Below are 9915 nucleotides of genomic sequence, written 5' to 3'. Positions count from 1 at the left end.
TGCGATGTCGCCGTCCGCTGGTATTAGTAACCACCGAGATGTTAGACGACGCAGCGCGTTGGCGTCGGTGGTGGCGATGGCCACAGGGGACGAGGGGGAGGGGGAGAAGTGCACGCATTGTTGGCGGCGGGAGTTAGCGGGGGCCGACTGAGCGGCGCCAGCAGGCTGAGAGTTTAGCTCACAGTTTCTCTGTACCACTCGCTTGGTTCTTTCTATCTCTTTCTCTCCCTGCGCCTGTTCCCTCGCCTCGTCCTCTTTCCTCCAAGTCTCCCCTGCGCTGACCCTACGGGTCTCTCCTCTCTACATTCATCTCTCTTTCGTCGTGCCTTATAGCCGCTCTGCCCACCCACCAGTGGTAGCGCTCTCGAACGTGCTGCGAGTGTGCGGTTTGCATGTGTAATGTGCGTGTGCGGAGTAGATGCCGCGGGCGGCCAAGAATCGCGAGTTTATGGGACTCACTGACCACCGCAGGAGTCTTTCCCCGAGTCTCGAGACGGAGGCCGTTTACCGCCGTTGATCTCCCGGAGATTCGACCTCCGAATTTTTGGTTCTTTTACCGCCCCCTCGTTTCCGACCATCCTCGCCCTTTCCGCTCCCTTTCGCAGTGTCCTCCGCTATCCACGGCTATCACGTGTTCGCCGGACGCAGACCCGGTGCAACGCTCCTGTCCTCCTGAAAGAATGTTCTCGTTATGCCAAAATCATGGGAAACACCCGCGGGCGTATTGCGCACGGGCGGGTATTAGGGCCACTTCTTTCCTCGTGATCGTCGTTCCGCCGAATCGTAAATACTTGCGGGCCTGTGCGAACGCAACGACAATCCGTCGCGGTAAAATAATTACAGGACAAAATCGAAGTTTGATGTTAAACCAGGCTGGGTGTATCAATAAATGAGCAGTTATTAGTAAATAATCATTGAATCTGTATCTATTTAGAAATTTAGTTAGCGAATCAAGTGTTTTAAACTTTATATAAGACTTATCGATATAAGTAGCAAAGATAATAAGAAGCATAAAAGAAAAAACATATATATGTAAAGACAAATTTTGATTTCTATTGCATGTGTGTGTATTAATTAAAAGAATACAAGTAATATATATGTATATATATATATATATCTATATATATAATTTTTTCAATTTTGAATTATTTTCTCAGTTTTCTGGATTATCATATATTTGTTTTTTAATTGTTACATAATTACGAATTAAAATAATTATTATTGCCCATGTGAGCGTTACATTTTGTTCACATGCAACTGACTTGCATACTGTTAACACATGTACACATTTTTCTTCCATCCTTTCGAAACGTGCGGGACTTTATTTCGCCACAAATGCAACATGCATCCATGTTCGTCATATGTAATTCAGGATTCTACGGGTCAAGTAGCGAGACAATAGTGCCAGTCTTTCCATTATTTTACCGATTTTATGATTCTGAAAATATTTCAGTATATTTCCGTACTTGACACCGTAACCACGTGTTCGTATGGTCACCATCTGCAGACACAACTGTATGTTTTCCAGAATCTACGATGGCCAATCCATATGGCCAATCCGCTCGGATTAGCGCATTTTGCTTTGTAAGAGACGGAATTACCAGCTTCGTTTAATTTGATCGTTAATTCGTGTGTTAAATGAAATCATTTAAATCTTCATTTTTCCTTGGCTTATTTAATTTTCAATTTTTCCTATAGTTATAATTTTCGTCGATAAACGAAGACAGAATCTATCTCAACAGATAAAAAAACATTTATGATCTTTTAATTGTATTCTCGTGGAACAATTCTATCATAGTGCCTCGAACGTGGTTCGCATATTGCGGGTCGCATTTTCGTGGTTGCAACGAGTCCCGTGTTTCGTCTCGACAGTAGTCGGACTTGTCAAACCAGAAATTGGCCGCGCATCAACAAGCGTAACCGATCAAGGCCGTCCGGAACTTTTTATTTAATCGCGTTATTATTTTCCCACGGCGCACGTAACTGCTTCTTTTTATTCGATTGATCGAATACGCTTAATTGAAAGCTGCAATTTCTTCTCTAGCAAAATATACAATTAACGAGATAAACAATTTGTTCTTTCATGATCTTCCTCTCGTTAATGAAATTTAATCATTTAGGGCCGATTGTTCCAACCTGTTGGTAAATTAACTAATAGTTAAATCATAAGTCTATTTTTGTCTAATTTGAAGGAAAAACAAAGACATATCTAATATGATTTAACTATTAGTTAGCTTGCCAACAGATTGGAACAAATGGAACAATCGACCCTTAATGTATAAGATTTGGGGGGAGAATATTATGGTGAATTTCTAGATATAGTATAAAATATAAAACGTATAAAATATATATGTATGAGTGTATGCATTACATATATAATTCCTCAATAGCTTATCAAAGAATAAGATTTCTGGAGATTTTATAAATTATTAGATATTCTGATCATTTTCAGTATTATTATCATTTATCAGTGATCTTCATAATCTTTAATATTCTTGATGCGCTTTCTTGATAGAACACGGCTATTTTATAAATTAAGGTCATACTTGTATTCAGAAATTCTTGAAGAGAAACAAACAAAACTCTGTCACTTATCTATTTATATCTACTATCTTTCTATCACTATATGAGCGAGAGACAACTCTTAATGTTCGCGGAAAATCTAAAAGAATAAAAATAATCGCAATTTAGAAGAATCTGAAAGACGGTTGCATCTTTATTCGGAATTTGTAGATAATCATCGACAGACGTTCTTTTTTTGAAATAGGCGAGTTGACGCATTCTCTTGCGAAATGAACCGCTCAGCTTTAGCATCGTTTTTGTGACGTCGATCTTTTCTTCGCACTAGGGAGCTTTCGGCAGTTTAAATTACCACACTTCTGATTGAGTCTACCGACCGGAAAAGTTTCTGGTTTCCGTCTCTTTCTGGGTATACCGACAACGTCCGGAAATGGAAATAAAGAAATAAAGAAATACACCTGCGTGTTCCCTAAAACGATACTTGGGTGATTTTTGGGTTGTAATCTTAAGTATGATTTATACCACATTCCTTTCTATTACTACGTCCTGGAATTGGTCGGAACTTTTAAGTGACGCAGCTACTTTCAAACGATGAATTTTAAGACATGTGCAGAAATTTTCTCACATTACATAATCCTGATGACTATGTAATTTTAAGCTCTACATGCAATTAAATTTCGCGAGAAAATCAAATCAATACATATATATAGATGTTATAAAATAAGTAAGTATAGGTTTATAAATTTATACCTAAATTACGGTTTTTAATTTAAAGTTAAATTATGTACAAAAGTATTGTTTTGTTTCTCGCTACTCTATAGGGCATGACTTGCGATTAAATTGCACCGAGAATTTTTAATGAAAACGCTTGTTTTTGCGCTTTTATAAGAACCGCATAATAATCTAGTGTGATATTCTCGGGACTTGATTATTTCAATGAAGATTTCTTTCGATAAAGTATGTTAATCGAGATAAAATTCTTCGTGTCACCTGACGGTTAAACGTTTTATCGGGAATCCTATCATTATTGACTTACTTTCGCGAGCTATCGACGATTAAATTGTATATCTTAAAGTAAGGACGGCTGACCTGATAACGATAAAGACTACACCTAAATATTTTCGCTAACATCGTATATGTTGTAGATTATATTATTGAGCGTCAATTGCATATCACGGTATATATTTTTTAAATTGAAATTTATTTTTAAAGATAAAAAGCTTCAGTAATTTATATGCTGATATCTTAAACAAGGATACATAAGTCGACGAGATAATTTTCTTTTGTTGGTTCATTATTTATATCGAGAAATTGGTTAATCTACCGATCTAACCATTCTTCTTGGGAATTTGCTGCTAATCCCACGATCTTTTCCATAACAAACAAACGGATATTGTCAGATATTTCACTCCTTTGCAGTGTATTTATATATTAGTGTTGTAAAAAGAGCTGCTTTTTCAATCGTGGCGAATATCAGTCGCGCGCGCGAGAAAAAGAATATTAATCACTGTTATTTTGGCCGGCAATTTCGTGCGCAATTGCACAAGTTCACTCGCAAAACAGACACGCCCGTGCTGCGCTCGGTCGCCTTTCAATTCGCGTCGGATTCAAAAAGCAACCTCAGCACCGGACACGGCCGCGATCTCTTATTTCCTTTCGCTTATAAACGTGCAAAGGTTGCAAATAAAGAAAAAGGTTGCATAAAAAGAATCTGTAACTCTCAGAAAAGAGTAATTTAAGAAATTTTATAAATTGAATTAAAAATTAAAATTTAGTATAAAGTTATATATCTAATCTGGAACCTGGTTAGCAAGAGCTCTTTATGATATATAGCAATTTTACTAATTATTAATTAACTTTTCATTAACTAATTAATTATTTTATCTTTTTAATAATTCTTGTTCAGCTATTTATAATTTATAACAGTGTAACTAATTATTAATTTATTAATTAATTGTTTATAAACAAATTTATTATTTTATTTTATTTTTTCTAATAATTCTTGTTATTGATTGAACTTGAAACGGACGGTGATTGCGCGTATCGACTTTAATATATTTGTAGGATTCAAATGACCTATCCTAATCAGTCCTAGATTATCGTGTGATAATTATTGTACCACTGTGGAAGATAACAGCAACAGCTTTTGTGGTCCCGCAATCTCGGTACCGCGAGCATGTTTGTAATAATAGTAGCGAAGAACGCTTCACTCGGGGACGGAAGTCAGACGACAGCTGGTGATTGCGGGGGAGGATGCGGGGGCGGAGGAGAGGAGACTACGAAGATGGTCGCGTTAAAGGCGGTGTACTAACTCGGGGAATGCCATGTAATTTACGTTAACAGTCAACACACGAGCGCACGGCGGGAGGTGGCCTTTATCTTTCGCCGCGACACGTCACGTTTGATGCGTCGAACATGACACGGTATATTAATCCCACATCCCACATATTTATCCCAGAGGGAGAATCTGTAATATTTTTATCAGTCCATATTGCGTTTTTTAAGCTCATGTTCTACGTGAAAGTTAGTCCGTTTTGCGATAAACAAATACTTTATTTAATATATACGTATATGCGTATCGATAAAAATTTCAATATATAAAATGTTTGATAAAATACGTAAATGAAAATAACGTATTACTCGACACGAAAGGATGAATATTTATACCGCGGATTTGAGTTTATTCCTGCAGAATAAACCACGCTCGCCACGTAAAACATTTCCATATTAATGATCGATAATATTCGAATGATGGGAGGAAAACGCTGTCTCTGAAAATGTCGTATCGAGTGACACGAAATCCTCGTCAAATAGAACGTGTTTCCATCGGAAAGCCACGCCGCCGCCACTCGTCGATCTTGGCGGACGACTCCGCGATTCGCGCGGGATCGATTTTCGCAGAATCAGCGTCGGTCTCGCTCTTATCGCGCGAGTTCCATTTTTATACGAGTGCGCGCGCGCGCGCGATAAAAGCTTACATCGCCGTACGCCGGGAGACGCGTGACGCGTTAAACGCATCCGATACGCATTACGCGATAACCGACGTACAGCCGAACCGCGTATCAGATCGGAATACGAGTGCTCGCGTACTCGCGTACAAGTGCACGCACGCGAGACGGATAACGATCTTCGACATCGTCATCGTCATTCGCGAGTATCGCTTAACCCGTCCTTAGACCGAGAATGATCGGGTTCGGTCTTTAGGGGGGAATGTTATCGTTTTATGACTGTTTGCGTTTATTATCGCTAGCGCGGTCCGTGAAGAGGATGTTTTGATCTTCCATGATAAACACTGAACAACAATATTTTATATAAACTTATTATTTTGTATCTATATAGATAATTTTTTATTATATGTACTGAAGATATTGCAGTAGCTCTGAGAAAAATATTATAAAAATTATTTATAATTGTTTATTATATTATATTGCAAAGATTTATATCTACAATTATTTTCTAAAGTTATTTATAACGTAAGAAAGATTCCAGTTGTAGGTAAACAATTCTTTAAGGTTTCTCTTCTCTTTCGATTCTAACGCATCTGTTCATTAGATGGAGAACATCACGTTTACGCGAAAAATGTGTTGAAGCAAGAAACTCACGAGTTTCTTGAAGAGACTTCGGTTGATCTAGCTGTTAAAGTTTCAACCGCTTATAGAGACTGCAAGACAAAATTGTCGTCTTTGCTTTCTCTCTGACGAGTCTTTTTCTGTAAGAGGAAAAAATACAGTTCGAGAACAGGGGGTTTGTTTTAAGGGGTTTTCCCTTTCCCATATGACGATGAGTGGCGCGACGAAATGAAAGAAATCACTGTTAACGGACGCACACACACAAGACGCCCGTTGCGCCTGCTCGTGTCGTTTTTAGAGTTGTGTGCTTGCACTCGATACCTCACAACTTGACTCTGTCCCATTATCCCCGTTCTCGCTTCTCTTTCACAGGCCTCAACAAACATGCTGATCATTTCTCGAGAAAGACTCGAACGAGGACTTGAGAATTATATATATCTAGGAATTAGCCCGATAGTTTAGAATCTGTCACATATTCTGCTTTAATATTCCTAATGATAGGATCTAGATAAAAATTTGTTTAAGATAATCTCTTCTTTAATATTCACGTTGCGAGATAAATTATGAATTATTTGGAAAATTTTAAGCAACGTTCGGTAAATCTTTTGTATCGCTATTTTTTAAAAACTAGTTTTATTATAAAACTAAAAACCTATAATTGATTATTATAAAATTAAATATTTCTGAACCATTTCAGATTTTTATTTTTTAGAAAAAATAGAGAAAGAATAACACATATATGTATGTGTGCGTGTAAAATATTGATATATAAATATTTAGTATTTCTCTAAAAGAGACGCATCTCTAAATTTCGTGAAATACTTTGCGTAAAATTTTACTTTAGAGAATTTTCACTTCATTTTCACTTACAGAGGCGAGAACTGCCAAACTAATTGAGAAAGTTACCAACGATAACCAGAACATGTAGATACGCGGTAATTGTTCCCTGACAAATGCTCGAACAGAACACACAGGACAATTGGAGCGTGTCACATGTGAAAAGCTTTGGCTTATCGATTTTCCAGATTTAACAAACCAAGACAGCACATGTGACACATCCGCTAATATTTAACGCGTTATCTCTTACGCATTCGCGCTTATCTCGTCAGTTCATTGATTCGTGTTTCGTGAATATCGTATAGTTCTCGATATTATCCCGTTAATACTAATATAGATGAAAAATATATAAAAAACAATATATAATCTACTTATTGTAACATGATATAAGTTAAAAATCTCGTGATATATTTACGTTCTATTATATTAAAAATTTTATTTACCTTACGCTAATATAAGTATTTTATCACACATTTAATATGGCGACATTGTAGTTCTTCGATTATATTAATATTACCTATTAATATTATGCTGACAATTTCAAGACAAATTATTATAGCATACTACTTGAATATTACAATATAAGTACTAATATAACTAAAAGACTTAAAAAATTTTTTTTATACCTAATCTATAATATATTTATTTTTCGATGATATCTTCGATAATTAGGAGACCACCGATCAGATAGCAGTACTAATACCGATACTAATTGACCGTGGCAATTTTTCGATAATAGGGGTCGTACATGACCTACCTACAAGCCAATCGACCAATCGACTCGGCGTGACAGAGGGTCGTTAGCGCGTCATCGTGTGCCGCGGAAGTCCAGCCTCGGCCCGACCCCATATAGAGTCACGTCGCGGTGCCTTATGGCGTGGCCGACAGCCGCAGCGGGGTGTCGTTCTATATTTACGGTGACGGTAACGTAACGATGCGTGTATGCATGCGTGCGTGCGTGCGTGCGTGCGTGCGTTCACCCCGCGAAAGTAATCGTGGCGCGAGCGCGACACACGCTTCCTGCATTTGCCTACTCGGTTATCGTCGCTGCCTTTTGGAACAGCCCCATATCGCTTGTTTATATACGGGGTCCGTCATCCCTGCTACTTCCGGAGATCGAGGTCTATTGATAAATCTTATACGGGGCGATCGGGAGTCAATTTTCTCGGGAGAAATTTCAAGGAAGGAATTCCAAGCTGTTGAATACGATTTTTTAATCCTCGACATCGAATGTTCTTGCAACTCCAAAAACATATATATATAGTTAAACATTCTGGTAAAGTAAAGTCCACTTAAAATAGAGCAATAGACAAGAAAAATATTATTCTTATTTGTCTCAGTAGTTTTTTTTTTAAATCTCTAATCATATAATTCCTTGATAATTTTTATTGCAAAAATTTTAAAAAGATTTGCTTCATTAATTTTTCCAAGTTTCGTGCGGTATTAAACTCGTCGAATAGGCGTCATGCGAGAGCTTGTTTCGCAAGAGACGCGTCGAGAGTCCCCAGGTGCAATCAGACGCGCGTTCGCGTCGGCACAGCGAAATTGCATGTCAGCCGCCAATAAAATTAGGCCGGCTTAATAAGATCCGATTTCGCAGGCGCGATTAGACGGGGCGGCAGCCTTTTCTCGGCGGACTGTGAATGACAGTTGGTGCAATAATGCGTGGGCTCGGCCGGGCCCGCGGGGGAATCTCCGCGACGCGCCGCGTAGGTTACACACCGGGCGGCACATCACGCGCGCGGGTATCTACGAAACATATGCACCGATAGGGGTGCGTCGGGGAAGCCATCGGGGAAACAAGGCGCGCACGCAGCCCCGATGCGTGTCGGCCAGATGTTCCCCTAAAAGGGCCAAGGAAATTCCCAAGGGTTCCCGAGGCCGCCCTCGCCTCGTGGACCATTTGCACACGCCTTGAGCGTATCATGCGAAGTTTTGTCCCTTTCCATTAATCAGCCTCGAGTACTCTAAGTGTTTACATTACACTAATAAGGAACTCAAGATATTGGGCCTTTCTTTCAAGGTATTTTCCGCAGAAACGAATTTAAGTGCACTATCAGGATAATTCTTTATTAAAAAACTTGAACAAAGAAGAAGAAGCAATAGACAAATGACTACGATAGTTATTGATTACACGCAAAATCAAATTTGTTTGTAATTTGGGAGAAAATAAAAAAATATTATGTAAAAAATATATTGAATGTATAATATTGCGTTTTGTCAACAATTAATATTTATTTATGTTTATATTAATGCATATCAATTCAGTTTATATGAAGCCGCATTTACATACTAGCTTTCACGGAGAATACAAAATCTGGTCGCGAGCGGCATACATAATAAACTGTCATTATCACTATATAAAACATTTTCATCGACACAGACAGAAATGTTTAGAGGAGCGAAATTCCTGCTATTTGAAAATCGTCTTGAAGTAAAGACTTGACTTACATATTTTGGGACGGGCCGGACGGGCGTGAGTTTTTTCGAAGAATAGGAAAATTCTCGCTTGAGATGCCTTTCCACACTGCGCCACTTCAGAGCCAGAGATATACCCCGGTGCCACAAGGCACAAGCCCTATCGCGTTGACATTCCGTGGCTGTCTGAGTCTAAGGTGACCGCCCGCTGGGGCACTCAAATTCTATTATCCCGCCCGTCCGCCGCCACCCTCTGCGCCATTCTCAACGCGATCCTGGCGTCGTCCTGCAATCGACCGACGGGCCAGGACGACCCTCCTGCGAGTGGCACGTGAAGGATACGGCATGCTAATCCGGCGGGACCTCGAGGGTAACCAGATGGCAGGTCCTCGACTAATCCCGCGCCACCTGACAAGCAGCTTCAGTCAGATTCGTTCTTTCCCATTTCTTTGCTTGCGGTTCTTCGGCGAGATAAACAAAGAGAGAAAAGGATCTCGACGCCTATTCATTATATGAAGCCTCTCTCTCGAGCGGCGATCAGATTTATTATTTTCCATGAACTGACACGTTC

At 39.2% G+C, this 9915-nt stretch overlaps 1 long non-coding RNA gene across 1 annotated transcript in view; it reads left to right on the top strand.

Annotated features, from left to right (window-relative positions):
- LOC139813875 (uncharacterized) overlaps positions 1-9915 on the top strand; it is a 57351-nt gene that overhangs the window by 31379 nt on the left and 16057 nt on the right. The gene's annotated exons all lie outside the window — the stretch shown is intronic.

This window comes from Temnothorax longispinosus, chromosome 1, assembly GCF_030848805.1.
Source record: "Temnothorax longispinosus isolate EJ_2023e chromosome 1, Tlon_JGU_v1, whole genome shotgun sequence".
NCBI lineage: Eukaryota > Metazoa > Arthropoda > Insecta > Hymenoptera > Formicidae > Temnothorax > Temnothorax longispinosus.
Note: the sequence above shows the minus strand (reverse complement) of the source record. Positions and strands in the feature narration are given on the sequence as shown.